General features: G+C 33.3%; 1 long non-coding RNA gene across 3 annotated transcripts; it reads right to left on the bottom strand.

Annotated features, from left to right (window-relative positions):
- Positions 1-2,283: 2,283 nt before the first annotated feature.
- Positions 2,284-4,202, bottom strand: LOC102666871 (uncharacterized). Of its 3 annotated transcripts, none has more exons than XR_001383493.3 (3): positions 4,025-4,185; positions 3,069-3,926; positions 2,284-2,535 (listed from the first exon to the last, which is right to left on the bottom strand). It is a non-coding gene; the product is annotated as an uncharacterized lncRNA (long non-coding RNA). The 3 variants fall into 3 exon arrangements; XR_001383494.3 differs by having other exon boundaries at positions 3,069-3,907; XR_005887308.1 differs by having other exon boundaries at positions 3,069-4,202.
- Positions 4,203-18,544: the final 14,342 nt, after the last annotated feature.

Raw genomic sequence — 18,544 nt, 5'->3', positions numbered from 1 at the left:
TCAGTTCAACCTAGATCTGTATTTCTTGCAATTGGGAAATTCCAGCATTCAGTTGATTGCAACCATTAAATGTAGATCGGACCACTCATAATTTATCTCAATAAATTTAATTTTAAATATCAATATTCATTCAAAGGTTCAAATTCACAAATGTGTGAATGCAGAGAATCCATTTCTATCCAACCTTCCGATAGAATGTAAAGCCTTTATAGATGTTTGTTTAATGTCACAACATGGCTATTGTCCTATACCCGCTTCCTAATACATTTTATCCTATAAGTGATGTGTATGTTATTTTCATTTCAAACATACAATCTCACCGAATAGAGTCACTAAGAATGATTTTATATGAATAAAGCATGGTTTAAATGATATATAAAAAATGAATAATAATTTAGTTAAATAAGAAGATAATAAATAAAAAATGAATAACAATTTGACTAAAAAATGATTTTATACATTAGGATTGCATGGAGAATATAATAATCATTATATTTATTTAGTTTCTTTTTCTTAATATAAGAAAAGAACAATGATTTATCTACAATTTTTTAAGATTTTATTTAAATATCATGTAAAAAATGAAATGATTTTTTATTAACTTTTTGTTTGTGTCATTTAGGTAAACGTAAGCAAAAGAAAAATTAAATTTGATTAGATAAAAGAAAACATTGATTAAATTAGTTAAGAGATAGTAAGAGAAAAATAAATTTATATTGAAATAATTCTAACTATAATTAAAAAGTTTTAAAACTATAATAGAACATAATTTGTTCCATTTCAAATCTTCAAGAGATTTAAAATAAATTGTTGATGATGAGTTAAGTTTAAATTTCTCTTCATATTTCAAAAAATAAATAAATTTCTCATTATAGTCCTTTATGTAATTTGATTTAAATTAATTATATATTTATAGTGTTTAAATACCATAGGTTTTAAAAATGAGAATTATACATAATTACATATACATATTCTAAAATTACCATTCAGCGTGGACGATCAAGACTCATCCCTTTTATTATTTTTATTTTGCATTTTTGTTTTTCATAACATATAATTGTTAATTAAAAATTAATAATTTTATCATTTAATACAAATTCATGCATCTACGACTTAACCACCCAAAATAAGGAATGCAAGTTCCACATTTATCATCACCCAAAAAAAAATAACACGTCCACATTATCATCATGGCGATCACACATTCTTATTCTTATGCCTTTTGAAAATTGAAAGAAGTTTCCTTTCCACAACCGCAAGTGATATAGTGTAATTCGATATTACAGAGAAATTGCAAGCATAGTATGCTGCCAACACCCGCAAGTAAATGTTCACCCTATCCCCTACATGAATAAACCACAATTAATTGGAGACTACACCAAACCTAGCTATGTTTACAAAGCAATTACAACCACGCTGACCGAACCACCAAGACCAAATTATTGCCACACATTATTATTGTGCTAACAACCTTGGCATATGTTTTGAACTCTGACGCAATCTGAAAACAATGTCAGCTGCTTTGATTTGTTGTTATTAGTATCCATTTCAAAACATATATATCTTCCTTCCACATAACTCGCACACCAAATACTTGAATATAAGACCTCTTACAATCTGTCATCCCTCTTCTAGACACTTCAACTCGCATCGTACAAAATTATTGGCAGACTTCTAACAGAACACCCAATACAAATATGAAGATCATAGACTTTCTCATTATTCAAACACTGTCTTGAGTTCAAGCACTAACTAAAAAATCGCTTAAGCAAGAACAATTTAGAGGACTAAATTCATCAACCTATTGTTCACATTTTTCCAAAAGAAACAAAGTAACCTAGTGTGAAACCTGGAATACCAATAACAAGATGAATCAAACTACGACACACTCTTGCTAGTACATTCTATTTGCTATTCTAATGAGCTATAAAAAAAATATATTAAAAAAATGCTACTTTTCTTTCCAAAAGTAAGAAATCATATCAAAGCAACAACCTGAAAATAATAATTAATGAAATAGGGACCAACCATCCTTTTATGTAATTGAGAAGGCCAAACAATTGCAGCTTAATCTTCAAACTTCACACAAACAACCACACACTCTATCTCTCTTACTCAGGCACACACTGATGTAGTAACACAGATGCCTTAAAGGATCACTACCTAACCACCCGAAGAACTTTGCTTTGACAAATCTCAACAATATCTCATGTAATCATAATCTTCCAAAATATAGAAGGGTGTGTATTGAAGCAAAAATAGACTGACCTCTTCAAACCAAAAGATCAAATGACTGTATCCATTGTAAATAAGCATAGAGAGTTTACATGTTATTGAAATGGAAAAACAACAATGCATTATATTTATTGAACAAACATGTTAGAGGAAAATACAATGTTGGCTAGTAAAAGAAAATTTAATAACATAACTGGGAAAAAGAGTAACCAGGGCAGCTTCCAAGATATAATATTTGTTTCCTACCATTCTCCCAATTCGTGCTTGCCACCCCTCCATGTTGATGTTGTTTGCCACCAACTTAATCAAAACAAACCAACTTTAGAATCAATACAAATTGTCAATATAAAGGAGACAAAAAAAAACTACCACTATCTCATTATTGATGTTGGCCTGTGCAAACATGTGCAGGGCAGAAGTGCCATCGTTTTAAGATTGGCTGGATTCCATGCAGAGAGAATGATTCTTTGATTGTCAAGATTATGTTTTATCTTGTTAATAACATCTAAAGCTTATCAAACCCTTGGCTAGAGTAACATATCTTAATTATATCTATAAAATGTAAGAGAGAGAATAATGATACGAACAAGCCCATTATGCAGAAGAGTCCAGATGAGAATCCAATTGAAGAAAAATAAGTTTCTGCTGATAAACCAAAAGGGCCAATGTTAGGCCTAACAGAAACTCTGATTTTATATATTACAAATAAAGGTTATTATGGGGAATACAAATATAGATAGTTCTAGAAACATATTCTGTTAGAGGAAATTTGTTAGCCAATGTAATGATCACCAAATGCAAATGGCAATAACAATCAAAATAAGAAATCTTACATCTTTATCCATAAAAATCATGTCCGGTATTGGCCTTGATGTATTCTCCCTACTCCAAGTATTAACAATTTTGACAACTATTTTCCATGTTTCTCACGAGTCATTTATGTCCTTGGAAGAGTTGAGTTTGTGAGTCATCCTTAGTTATGATGCTCTAGAGTCCAGAAGACATAGAAAATACATTTTCCAACAACAGTAAGACGTGTTGCAAGAAAGTAAGCCATAAAATAGAAATGAAAGGAAGGCCATAAGGAGTACACATTCAGACAAACTGTCCAACACAATCAAAGAAATACTTCCACAACACAATAAGCAAAAGATCAAAATGACAGACGAAGAGAAACATCTAACTTTAAAAAGTCAGTTAAACTCAAACGAAGGAAAAAATACATCCACAATAGGTAATGAAACAAATCAGAGGCGCACCGAAACACAAAAAGACGCTGACAACACAAGTCTCTCTACCTTTACTACCCAACACAACGCATATTCAAAAAAGAAAATCAAAAGTGACAATGCTAACAAAACTAGGTCACGGCACAACAGAGGCAAAAATTTCCCTGAAATGCAAAATACCCAAACAATATTTTATCAATTCTAAGAAGAAGAAATTTTTTTTACCAGTGTTGAGAAGAAGATAATCTCAAATACCAAGGGAAATTCAAAAACCTTAGCTTACCAGTAGCAGTTACCACAATAAAGGCTTGCATTTTTCAGCAAGAATGAGAAGAAGGAAAGGAGGCGAATATCAAATGTCAGAGATTCAAAATCACATATTAAAAAAAGAACTTTCTTACCAAGTTTGCGTTTTCGTCGGAGAGGTGGAGAAGACAAGCCACCTGCAGCCGAGGTTTGATTCTTGAATGCGAAAATATGATTAACTATTGGCATTCAACTTGCAGAAAACCATAAATCAAAGAAGATGCGAAGGAAAAAAAGAGAGAACCGATACATACCTACACAATGTTCAGCTTTGTCGAAGATTGAGCCAATGGAGAAGAACAGAGACACAATTCTTTGCAGGCAGAGACACAATTCTTTCCCATTCTACACTAGTTTGTTCTTTTTTTCCCAGAACTGCTTTTGGCATGCATGTAGGAAGTCGGGTTTGGTCACCCCACTTTCGTGCTTGCCTTTTTTTTTTTTAAAAAAAAAAAAAGAATTTAAAATATTTTAAAATATAAATATTATATTATATAAAATTTTGTTAATTGATTTTAAAATTATTTATTTATTAAATTAATTTTTTAAATTTTGTTTTTAATTTTTTTAAAAAATAAATATATAAATAAAGAAAAATAAAAAAATTGAATAAAATTATAGTATAATTTTTTAGTTATGTTGTATGTAATTTTTGTAGTTAAATTTATGTGTTGTTGATGTTTTTTTTTTGTTATGTTCGTTAATTAAAAAATAAGAAAATTAGTTAGTAGTATTAAAACAAATTAAAAAACACATTGAAAAAATAATTGATACATCTGTTTTATACTATAGATATAAAATTTCAAAGTGTAATAACTGAGATGATAGTCGAGAATAATGAAATATATTAAAAAAATACAATTACAATGTAAATATGACAAAACTAATGATCTAAAATATGTTGTGCAGGATACATGTCTTCTTCTATTTCAATTACTGATTTGTTAAAAATAGTCAAAATTTCTATTGTGCAGTATCCTTTCCAATAGTTGGATTGTGCTAACACCTTTAGCACGTTTTCGTCATTTTTCAATTCTGTTATTTCATATTCAATTAAATTTTCTGAATACTTAGCCTGGCCTGACCAGGTTGTCGAAAGAACAATCGTTTAACCATGCTTGAGTTTGTCCATGCTACATCCTGAAGGAATGCCAAATCTTATTGGATTTGTTTCAGTAAAGGAGTAACCCAAAAATCCACCTTGACGTGGTATGTTCCACTTCCCATTCTAATACATAATTGCATCATAAGTAGGAGTGATAGTTGATTGAAGCAAGTTGAGTACAACATGTGGTGTTCTAATGATGGTACATAATAATTCTACAGGGCCAACACACGAGTATTGCTCATTGCACATTAACATTGTGTAAACATCATCATCATTTTTCAATTGTAGAGATTGAAAAAATATTGTTGACCTGCATCTATGAATGGTTGTCGGTAGTAATCCACTAATTGATTGTTGGTTAGTTGAATGGTGTTGTGCATTCTACGCTTGAGTGTATAAAAAAAATAGTCATTAGGAACTCGCATTGGTGTTGGAGTGGGACTTTGAAAATAAACACCAATTTGGTTGTGAGTGATTGATCCATTTGGAAAAATGAAGGCTAATCTAGAGTTAGTAATTGTTTGGTTGCTTGTTTTTCCCAAAAATGACATAGTAACACGATTGAATTTGGTTTATGAAGGTATGTTGTGTGAAATTGTGCGTTTGTATTAAGTTTGTTTTGTGTTATTTATAATTGTATGAGCATTTTACCACGTTGATGATGTGTATTGGAATCTAATGTTTCTTTATCCCTAGTAACTGATGTAGCATACGTCCATCATAATTTTAGAGTGAAAAAAAGATTATGAGTTATCCATTTCATGTCAGTTATGTTGGTGAGACATTTAATTTTTTTTAGAGACTAGTGCAAATGGAAGAGTGTTGTCAATTTGGATTGTGATTTTCCCATGTAACTAATGCAGCAGACATCCATGATGATTTTCAGAGTGAAAAAAGAGATTATGAGTTGTCCATCTCGTGTCAGTTTTGCTGGTGAGACATTTAATTTTTTAGAGACTAATGCAAATTGCAGAGTATTGTCAATTTGGACTGTGAATTTTCCAATGTAATAAATGCAGTAGACGTCCATGATGATTTTCAGAGTGAAAAAAGAGATTATGAGTTGTCCATTTCATGTCAGTTTTACCGGCGAGACATTTAATTTTTAGAAATAGTGTAATGTAAATTGCAAAGTGTTGTGAATTTTGACAGTTATGTTACCATGTCACCTACTGCAGTAAAAGTGGATAAACTGAAAATTGCTAATTTAAATTTAAAGAAAAAAATTATTTCAATAAGTAAAGTGATAACTAAACACAAACATAAGACATTTCGTGAAAACCTCATAGCAGAAATAACTAAGACATTAATGATCCGTAGATTACCAATCCCGTTTGAATATTGTTTCGTGGGATGGAGACATGTTACTTCCTTCGGGCCCGAAAGAGGAGTCAGTATCACTATCATGGTTTTTGACCCAACAAGTCTTGTATTCATCTAATAAGTCCTCAAGATTGGAGGTTGAGCCATGTTGGTTGTTTGGTGGGTTATTATTGTGACAGATTATGGCAAATAACTCCACAAATGGTAGTGATGGGTTATTGTAAAAAATGTTGAACATTTGTCAAACATCAACATCATTTCGCAGAATAAAAGTTTTTGGTGGATGACTCAAATATAGGGCACCGAAAGTGGAGATGTTGGATATGTTGTTGTGGGTCAATATTTAGTTTTTGGTGAGCAAGTTCAAACAATTGTGTAAAGGTTATGACCTTGTTGACCATGAAAGTTTTTTTTGTGTTGTTACTAACAAAGGTGGTGCCCTCATTAGTTTTGCAAATTTGGTCGTTGTAGTAAACACAAACATATGCAGTTAGGTGACACATTGTGGTAGGGATTGAGACGAAAATTTGAAATTGTTACGAATGTCTTTAGCTATAGTGGTATTTATAGAATTTGGTTATAGTTGGGTGAGTCACTAGTTAATTGTGCATTTAGATGAACGGGTAAATGAACACTTAAGCATATTTGCAAGGGTTCATAATGTGCAAATTGCAGAGTGTTGCTGGTGAGACATTTAATTTTTTAGAGACGTGTACAAATTACAGAGTGTTTTCAATTTGGATTGTGATTTATCCCTGGTAATTGATGGAGCAGAAGTCCATTATAATTTTCAGAGTGAAAAAAAAACTGAGTTGTCCATCTCATGTCAGTTTTACTGGTGCGACATTTATTTTTTTAGAGACGTGTGCAAATTGTCGAGTGTTGTCAATTTGGACTGTGATTTATCGCTGTTAACTGATGCAATAGAAGTCCATTATAATTTTCAGAGTGAAAAAAAAAACTGAGTTGTGCAAATTGCAGAGTGTGTTACGAATATATATTTTTTTGGATTCTTTGACGTTATTACCATGAAAAAAGTGTCCAAATCATAGTTTTTTTTTTTATTTTGTGTTTCTATTTTGAGGTGGTATTCCATGGAACTAGTACATGATATATTTTTTTTGGATTCTTTGACGTTCAAACCATGGAAAAAGTGTGTCACAAATATCATTAATGTGTTGGACATAATTTGAAAAAAATGCAGAACATGGGCACTTATGCATAGTTGTAAAGGTCCAAATCATAGTTTCTTTTATTTTGTGCTTCTATTTTTGAGGTGGTATTCTATGGAACTGGTGCATGATATATTTTTTTTTTGGATTCTTTGATATTCAAACCATGGAAAAAGTGTGTCACGAATATCATTAATGTGTTGGATATAATTTGAAAAAAAATGCAGAACATGGACACTTAAGCATAGTTGCAAGGGTCCATATCATAGTTTTTTTTTTATTTTGTGCTTCTACTTTGAGGCGGTATTCCATGAAACTGGTGCACGATATATTTTTTTTGGATTCTTTAATGTTCAAACCATGGAAAAAGTGTGTCACGAATATTATTAATGTGTTGGACATAATTTGAAAAAAATGCAGAACTTATTCCTCAACCACAACCATCGTCTCCACAACCCTCATGTCCACAACTACAACTACCGCCTCCACAACAATTACCGTACAACAACATAGACCTCAATAATCCAGTATCTCCATACAACAACCTTGAAACACAAGACCCCTTTGACATTTATACTTCATACACACAACTATTATCCGAAAATGATTCTTTTTTTGATGTCCAACAAACCTCCTTTGACCAACAAAATCATCCTTCATCCCCCTTTACGCCACCTTCACAACAACCACAAACACAAACATCAAACCAAAATGAACATCCCATCGCTAATGAAGATCCCGTTATACGATTTCATGACGAAAACATGGATGATTTTAGTGAGGATGAGGATCAACAGTTCTTTGATCACATCAATCACCAAAGTGATGACCAAAGCGATGACAAGGGTGTTGGCAGACCAACGACACCTCCGTTGCACTATCACCAACCTAGGTGTCCAATAGACTTGAACTTTGACCACCTACCACACTACATTGATCGACACCATTTTGTTTAGCAACAACATAATGTACAACCACCAACCGGTGCACTCGAGGTTGGCATGGCCTTCGATGAAAAAACACAATGTATTCGAGCAGTCAAAGAATACAACATCAGAAATCATTTTGATTGCAGAACAATTTACTCTGACCAGAGAAGGCTAAACTTCGTGTGTAAGTTACATGAAAATGGTTGTACATAGAGCTTAGGTGCATGCAATTCAAAGAGGCATAACAAATGGATTATCAAAAGTATCAGAGGTCATCACACTTGTCTCGCGCTAATGCTCAGACAAGATCATCAGCAACTCGACAAACACGTCATAGCACAGATCATCCAACCAATTGTCAAAACAAACCCAACCGTCTGCATCAAGACGTTGATTGTAGAGATCAAAATGTTCATGAATTATACCCCATCCTACAAGAAGACATGGTTAGCAAAGCAAAGAGCGTTGGAGATGATTCATGGAAAATGGGAAGAATCATATGCCAACCTGCCAAAACTTTTGGGAGCTTTGCAATCTTGTGTTCCCGGGACTGTGGCCACTGCTCAAACAGAATCCGTGTATGAGGGAGGAGAAATCGTATCGGGCAAAAGAATGTTTAAACGTGTCTTTTGGTCATTTGGTCCATGCATTAATGACTTTGCATATTGCAAACCCATAGTACAAGTAGATGGTACATGACTTTACGGGAAGTATACTGGCACACTGTTGATAGCTACCGCACAAGATGGAGCTAACCATATCTTCTCTGTAGATGCAATTGGCTTTGATGTTTTGATGATGATCATGATGATGTGTTGCAATTGATGCAAATGGGCTTTTCAAGATTAAAATTCAAGACAATACTTCAAGATTACAAGTCACAACATCAAGATGATCACTAGAATATTAGGAAGGGAATTCCTAATTGAATTAGCAAAGGTTTGGCCAAGTGATTTAAAATAAAAAGTGTTTCTCAAAGGTTTTACTCTCTGGTAATCGATTACCAAAGGATGTAATCGATTACCAGTGGCCAAATACGTTTTATAACAGCTATAAAAATTTGAATTCAAAATTTTAAAAGTTGTAATCGATTACACAATTTTGGTAATCGATTACCAGCAGTTAGTAAACGTTTTAATTCAAATTTTAAAAGCTGTAATCGATTACACAATTACTGTAATCGATTACCAGACAGGATTTTCAGAAAAATAATTTCAAGAGTCACAACTTTTCAAAGGCTTTACTCATGACCACCAATGGTCTATATATATATGTGACTTAAACACGAAATTGCTCAGAGATTTTCAGAACAACAAAGTGTTTATCCTCTCAAAGAGCAATTTCATTTTATCCTCTTAAGAATTCCTTGGCTAATTCAATTGCAATTCATTAAGGAATTAATTGAGTGCTAAATCTGTAAAATCCATCTCTTTCTAGAGAGATTTGTTCCTCTTCTTCTTCTTATTCTCTAAGGGATTAAGAGACTGTGAGTCTCTTGTTGTAAAGGATCTCTAAACACAAAGGAAGGATTGTCCTTGTGTGTTTAGAACTTGTAAAAGGAATTTACAAGATAGTGGAACTCTCAAGCGGGTTGCTTGGGGACTGGACGTAGGCACAAGGGTGTGGCCGAACCAGTATAAAACTGAGTTTGCATTTTCTCTTCCCTTAATCTCCTTTATTTATTATTGCTTTATATTCATATTCAAGTTGCTTCATTTGAATTAATATTTAAGAAGATTGTCATTAAGGGAATTCATAACTTGAGTAAAAAGTAAAATAGATTTTTAATTAGGGGAAACAGTTTGGAATATCTTAATTCAACCCCCCCTTCTTAAGATATCTGAGGCCACTTGTCTAACAAGTGGTATCAGAGCTTCATTCTTGTACAAGGTTTAGAAGCTTCAAGAAAAAGATGGCCTCAGCAAATTCCTTATTTCCAGAAGGAAATTCTATCAACAGACCTCCAATCTTTAATGGAGAGGGTTACCACTACTGGAAAACCCGAATGCAAATTTTTATCGAGGCAATAGATCTAAATATCTGGGAAGCCATAGAAATAGGGCCTTATATACCCACCACAGTAGAAAGAGTTTCAATAGATGGTAGTTCATCAAGTGAAAGCATAACCATAGAAAAACCTAGAGATAGATGGTCTGAAGAGGATAGAAAACGAGTACAATACAACCTAAAAGCCAAAAACATAATAACATCTGCCCTAGGAATGGGTGAATATTTCAGAGTTTCAAATTGTAAGAGTGCTAAGGAAATGTGGGACACTCTTCGATTAACACATGAAGGAACTACAGATGTTAAAAGATCTAGGATAAATGCACTAACTCATGAGTATGAATTATTTAGAATGAATGCAAATGAAAATATTCAGAGTATGCAAAAGAGATTTACACATATAGTAAATCATCTAGCAGCCTTAGGCAAAGAATTTCAAAATGAAGATCTTATAAACAAGGTGCTAAGATGTTTAAATAGAGAATGGCAACCCAAAGTAACGGCTATTTCTGAATCAAGAGATTTGTCTAACATGTCTCTTGCCACTTTATTTGGTAAGTTGCAGGAACACGAGATGGAACTATTGAGATTGCACCAAAATGAAGAAAATGACAAGAAAAAGAAAGGAATTGCTCTTAAAGCATCATCCTCAATTCAAGAAGAAAGTGATCAGGATAATGATGCAGATGATGATGATGATCTAAGTTTCTTTGTAAAAAGATTCAACAAATTTCTTAAAGTAAGAGGAAATCAGAGGCGACCAAATTTTAAATCAAAGAGAAGGACAGAAAATTCATCCTTTACTCTAAAATGCTTTGAATGCAATTAACCTGGACATCTGAGGGTTGATTGTCCCATCTTCAAGAAAAAGATGGAAAAATCTGAAAAGAAAAATCATAGTGAGAAGAAACTAAAGAAAGCATACATCACATGGGATGAAAATGATTTGGAATCCTCTGATGATTCTGAAAATGAAGAGATAAATCTTTGCCTTATGGCAAAAAGTTACGAAAGTGATGAAGAGGTAACATCTTCAAACAACTTATCTATTTCCTTTGATGAATTGCAAGATGCATTTGCTGATTTGCATAAAGAATCAATTAAACTTGCAAAATTAGTTTCATCATCAAAGAAAACAATTTCAAATTTAGAAAATGAAATTTCAAAATTAAACAAAGAATTAGATCTTCTTAGAAATGAAGTTTCAATCTCTAAAACAAATGAAAAAGTTAATATCTCCACTATTAATGACAAGAAAATAACAGATTCTTGTAGTTGTTGTGATAAATATGTAAAAGAAATTAAAGAGTTAAAAAATTCTCTTGCAAAATTTTCATATAGTAGAAATAATTTAGATGTTATATTAAGTAAACAAAGATATGTGTCTAATAAAAATGGACTAGGGTATAAATCTGAAAAACGACAAAAGGTTCATAAAAACTTTTTCACTTCCACACAAAAATGTAATTCTAATTCTATTACTTGTTTTTACTGTGGAAGAAGAGGACATGGCATATCAACTTGCTACTTCAAGAAAAATTACAGTAACATTAAAATGATATGGGTCCCAAAAGGATCCTCAGGTTATACTAACATGCAAGGACCCAATAAAATTTGGGTACCTAAGTCAAAAACTTGATTATGCAGGTATCTTTGAGAAAGAAGTGGTACATAGATAGCGGATGCTCAAAACATATGACTGGAGATGCATCAAATTTTACACACATATCTCCAAAGAAAAGCGGGCATGTAACATATGGTGACAACAACAAAGGTAGAATTCTTGGAGTGGGTAAAATAGGTACAAATTCTTCAAACTCCATTGAAAATGTTCTACTTGTTGAAGGCCTTAAGCACAACCTGCTTAGCGTTAGTCAACTATGTGACAAAGGCTATCTAGTATCATTTGATTCTCAGAAATGTCTTATACAACATACGCATGACATTAATGTAAAGCATGTAGGACATAGAGTCAATAATGTTTACATGATAGACTTAAGCATAAAACAAGAAAACAATCATTGCTTTCTTAGTAAAGATGATGATCCATGGTTATGGCATAAAAGAATTGCTCACATAAACATGGATCACTTAAATAAATTAATTTCAAAAGATTTAGTAGTTGGTTTGCCTAAATTGAAATTTGAAAAAGATAAACTATGCGATGCATGTCAAAAGGGCAAACAAACAAGAGTCTCATTCAAATCTAAAAATGTTGTTTCAACCACTCGACCATTACAGTTATTGCATATGGATCTATTTGGTCCATCTAGAACCATGAGTTTTGGAGGAAATTACTATGCTTTAGTTATAGTTGATGATTTTTCTAGATATACTTGGACATTATTTATTACACACAAAAGTGATTCATTCCAAGTATTTAGGAAACTTGCTAAAGTCATACAAAACAAGAAAAATCTCAAGATTGCATCCATTAGAAGTGATCATGGGGGTGAATTTGAAAATAAAGATTTTGAATTATTTTGTGATGAACATGGTATTGAACATAATTTTTCTGCACCAAGAACCCCTCAACAAAATGGAGTTGTTGAGAGGAAAAATAGGTCATTGGAAGAAATTGCAAGAACTTTATTAAATGATACTTCTCTTCCAAAGTATTTTTGGGCTGAAGCTGTCAATACTGCATGTTACATCATGAATAGAGCCTTGATAAGACCTATTTTAAAGAAAACCCCATATGAGTTATTTAACGGTAGAAAACCTAATATTTCTCATCTACATGTTTTTGGTTGCAAGTGCTTTGTACTTAATAATGGTAAAGATAATCTAGGAAAATTCGATGCAAAATCTGATGAAGGCATTTTTCTTGGATATTCTTTACAAAGCAAAGCATATAGAATATATAATAAGAGAACTATGAATATAGAGGAATCCATTCATGTTACCTTTGATGAATCTAATGCTATATTGTCAACAAAGAATATGCTAGATGACATTGCAGATTCTTTAGAACATATGAACATTCATGAACAAGATTCCAAAGGAAATGACAAAGGAAACAATGAAGATCCTCCAGAAGAAGGCAAATCCAATGATGCACTCCCAAGAGAATGGAAAACTTCAAGAGATCATCCCCTCGACAACATTATTGGTGATATCTCAAAAGGGGTAACAACTAGACACTCTCTTAAAGATTTATGCAATAATATGGCTTTTGTATCTATGATTGAACCTAAAAATATAAAAGAAGCCATAGTAAATGATAATTGGATCATTGCCATGCAAGAAGAACTAAACCAATTTGAAAGAAACAATGTGTGGAAATTAGTAGAAAAACCTGAAAATTATCCTATCATAGGAACAAAATGGGTTTTTAGAAATAAATTAGATGAACATGGTATAATCATTAGAAATAAAGCCAGGTTAGTAGCAAAAGGGTATAATCAAGAAGAGGGAATAGACTATGAAGAAACATATGCTCCTGTTGCAAGATTAGAAGCCATTAGAATGCTTTTGGCATATGCATCCATAATGAACTTTAAACTTTATCAAATGGATGTTAAGAGTGCCTTTCTAAATGGCTTAATTCAAGAAGAGGTATATGTTGAACAACCCCCTGGTTTTGAAATTTCTGATAAACCAAACCATGTTTATAAATTACAAAAGGCTCTTTATGGTTTGAAACAAGCCCCTAGGGCATGGTATGAACGATTAAGTAATTTTCTTCTTGAAAAAGAATTCTCCAGAGGTAAAGTGGATACCACATTATTCATAAAGAGAAAGCATAATGATATTTTGTTGGTTCAAATATATGTTGATGATATAATTTTTGGATCCACTAATGATTCATTGTGCAAGGAGTTTTCCCTTGATATGCAAAGTGAATTTGAAATGTCAATGATGGGAGAACTAAAGTACTTTCTGGGATTACAAATCAAGCAAACTCAAGAAGGTATATTCATCAATCAATCCAAATACTGCAAGGAATTGATCAAAAGATTTGGGATGGATAGTGCAAAACACATGTCTACACCGATGAGCACTAATTGTTACTTAGATAAAGATGAATCTGGTCAGTCTATAGACATAAAACAATATCGAGGTATGATTGGATCTCTTCTTTATTTATCTGCTAGTAGACCTGATATTATGTTTAGTATATGCATGTGTGCTAGGTTTCAATCCAACCCCAAACAATCACATCTAAGTGCAGTAAAGAGAATCATGAGATATCTATTAGGAACAATCAATTTAGGATTATGGTATCCTAAGAATTCAACATGTAACTTAATAGGATATTCTGATTTTGATTTTGCCGGATCTAAAACTGATAGAAAAAGTACAAGTGGAACTTGTCAATTTATTGGATCGGCTCTTGTCTCATGGCATAGTAAGAAACAAAACAGTGTTGCTTTATCTACTGCTGAAGCGGAGTATATCTCTGCCGGTAGTTGTTGTGCACAAATTTTATGGATGAAGCAACAATTATCTGACTATGGCATCATTCTTGATCGCATACCTATTAAGTGTGATAATACTAGTGCCATAAATCTATCCAAAAACCCAGTTCAACATTCAAGAACTAAACATATAGAGATTAGACACCACTTTCTTAGAGATCATGTCTTAAAGGGAGATTGTGTATTAGAATTTGTTGATACTAAGAATCAACTTGCTGATATTTTCACTAAACCTCTCCCCAAGGAAGTGTTTTTCTCTATTAGAAGAGAATTAGGTCTCTTAGATGTAAGAGATTTAGAAAAATAGAAATTGATTGGTTGATTGATTGGTTGATTTACTTTTTACCTTTTGATTGTAGATTATTTTGTTTGATCTTGTTTGAATTCTTGTTTTTATGATAGAATTTATGATTTCTTGTGTATATAGTAACTGAATGATTGAATTTAGTGTATTAGTAGTGAAAATTAGTCATATAGGATGTATTTGAGCATAAATATAGATATTCTCTTAGAAACTAGCCTAGGATAGGCTCTGGTAATCGATTACCATCCAGTGTAATCGATTACACATGAACAGGCAGCTTGTAATCGATTACAACATCCTGTAATCGATTACCAGAAGGCTTATTGGGCCTGTAATCGATTACCAATACCTGTAATCGATTACAATGCGTCATCTTCTATAAATACTCACGAAATCAGAGCTGCTGCGCAGCCAAAGCTTCCTCCACGTTTTCCTCCATACCTAGAACTTCAAACCTTCGATTCTCACTCAATTCTTCACCAAATCACGTCCCGTAAAGCCCAATCTTCCTCTTTTTCACTCCTCTTTCACTTCCACCGATCAAAATCCAGAAAAACTTCATCAAATGGCAGAGCCATCAAAGAAGAGAAAGGGATCATCCTCCACCGCTACCGCTGCTGCCCATCGCCGTCACGGCCCATCCGGAGCACCCACAGCACCTATTCCTCCTTCTTTGTCATCTCCAAGATCATCAACACTGTTTTCATCCGATGATCAACGTCTACGGTACCTTTCTCAATTTTCTTCTAGAATAATCTTAGACCCTAAGTACCTAGACATAGAGTTCTTTAATGATGAAACGTTTGATTGCTATCAAGTGTTTCAAAATTCTGGTCTTGTTGATTTCATGTCATTTAAATTGCCATATTATCCTGAACTTGTAAAGGTCTTCTACTGCAATTTAAAAATTCAGGATGGTATTATTATGTCTGAGGTGCATGGTACTTCTATGGTCATTGATCAGTCACTTTTCTTTTCTTTGACTCATTTACCCAGTCAAGGTGCACCTTTTGAGGGCACCATTGTTGATGACTGGAAATTCGATTATTCGAGTCATGATGCTCGTCGCATGGTCTGCAATGATCAAGCTGAAATGACCGGTAGATTGTTGGCCGGGTCATTAACTTTTGATAATCGCATCATGCATTATATCATTGTTAGAATTTTGCTTCCTCGGTCTTTAAATTTAGCACAAGCCTCTGAGGAGGATTTGATTCTTATGTGGGCTTTTCTAACCGGTCGTCAGATCGACTGGGCCCATTTGGTTCGGTACCGAATACATAAGGCATTACGGGCCAATGCACCTCTTCCTTATCCACATTTGATTACTCTGTTTTTGCGTCATTTTCAAATTCCGCTTGATGATGAACCCTTTGTTCAAGTCAAGCGTTCCTTTGCAATTGGTGCTGGTGCAGTGACCTCCTTTGGGTATCGTAAAGATCGGAATGGACAATGGCTGAAGAAGGATGCACTCCCTCCTCAAGATGAACGTACTCCTTCACCTCCCCCTCAATGTGAAGATTCCGCACTCATGAATGAAGTCCTCTCCGAATTACGGGGTCTTCGTTCTTATGTTGGTGACCGCTTCGACTCGTTAGATTCACGCTTTGCCGGTATGGACATTCGTCTTACACAGCTTGAAGAGGATGTCGGATACATTCGTCAGAGTTTCGATCTTCCACCACCACCTCCGTCTTCTTAGATTTTAGTTTCTGATTATTTATCTTTTATAAGCCGTGTATTTTGGCTTTTAGTTTCTTAGAATTTACATTATTATGCTAAGTACTTTGCTTATTTATCTTGTGGTTTTTAAATTTCAGTCATGGATGTTTTGTGATTGTTGACATTTTCAGTTATTTGGATTCTGGTTTGATTATTTCTTCTTTGTGAGTTTGGCTTCTTGTGTTTTATACTCTGATATTTATATATTTTCTACTCCTTTGTCTTCCGAGGTTTTTGGCTTTTTGATGTTGCCAAAGGGGGAGAAAAGGTTGTAGAAAAAGCTTAAGAAAAAGCTTAACAAACTTAGAAATCAAGTGATCATGAATTCCGAAATATAGGGGGAGTAAACGGATGCACATTTTATCTATATACAATTGTTTGTTGCTTGCTTGAATTTTGATTTCAGGTATTGTATTGTCATCATCAAAAAGGGGGAGATTGTAGATGCAATTGGCTTTGATGTTTTGATGATGATCATGATGATGTGTTGCAATTGATGCAAATGGGCTTTTCAAGATTAAAATTCAAGACAATACTTCAAGATTACAAGTCACAACATCAAGATGATCACTAGAATATTAGGAAGGGAATTCCTAATTGAATTAGCAAAGGTTTGGCCAAGTGATTTAAAATAAAAAGTGTTTCTCAAAGGTTTTACTCTCTGGTAATCGATTACCAGAGGATGTAATCGATTACCAGTGGCCAAATACGTTTTATAACAGCTATAAAAATTTGAATTCAAAATTTTAAAAGCTGTAATCGATTACACAATTTTGGTAATCGATTACCAGTAGTTAGTAAACGTTTTAATTCAAATTTTAAAAGCTGTAATCGATTACACAATTACTGTAATCGATTACCAGACAGGATTTTCAGAAAAATAATTTCAAGAGTCACAACTTTTCAAAGGCTTTACTCATGACCACCAATGGTCTATATATATATGTGACTTAAACACGAAATTGCTCAGAGATTTTCAGAACAACAAAGTGTTTATCCTCTCAAAGAGAAATTTCATTTTATCCTCTTAAGAATTCCTTGGCTAATTCAATTGCAATTCATTAAGGAATTAATTGAGTGCTAAATCTGTAAAATCCATCTCTTTCTAGAGAGATTTGTTCCTCTTCTTCTTCTTATTCTCTAAGGGATTAAGAGACTGTGAGTCTCTTGTTGTAAAGGATCTCTAAACACAAAGGAAGGATTGTCCTTGTGTGTTTAGAACTTGTAAAAGGAATTTACAAGATAGTGGAACTCTCAAGCGGGTTGCTTGGGGACTGGACGTAGGCACAAGGGTGTGGCCGAACCAGTATAAAACTGAGTTTGCATTTTCTCTTCCCTTGATCTCCTTTATTTATTATTGCGTTATATTCATATTCAAGTTGCTTCATTTGAATTAATATTTAAGAAGATTGTCATTAAGGGAATTCATAACTTGAGTAAAAAGTAAAATAGATTTTTAATTAGGGGAAACAGTTTGGAATATCTTAATTCAACCCCCCTTCTTAAGATATCTGAGGCCACTTGTCTAACATTCTCCATTGCCTACGTCATTGTAGAAGGGGAGACAACTTCAGCTTGAGGTTTTTTTCTAAAGAATTTGAGAAGACATGTTATTCTGCAAATGAACATTTATCTCATTTCAGATAGACACCCCTCAATTATAAGTGCCTACAACAACCCAAGTAACTTATAGGTTCAGGACACATCCCATTTCTTTTGCCTGCACCATATTGCATTGCACAAAACTTTCTTCGAGGTAACTCAATCTGCAAACATTTAAAGAAACCA

This window comes from Glycine max, chromosome 11 (assembly GCF_000004515.6).
Source record: "Glycine max cultivar Williams 82 chromosome 11, Glycine_max_v4.0, whole genome shotgun sequence".
In the NCBI taxonomy this organism is placed as follows: Eukaryota; Viridiplantae; Streptophyta; class Magnoliopsida; order Fabales; family Fabaceae; genus Glycine; species Glycine max.
Note: the sequence above shows the minus strand (reverse complement) of the source record. Positions and strands in the feature narration are given on the sequence as shown.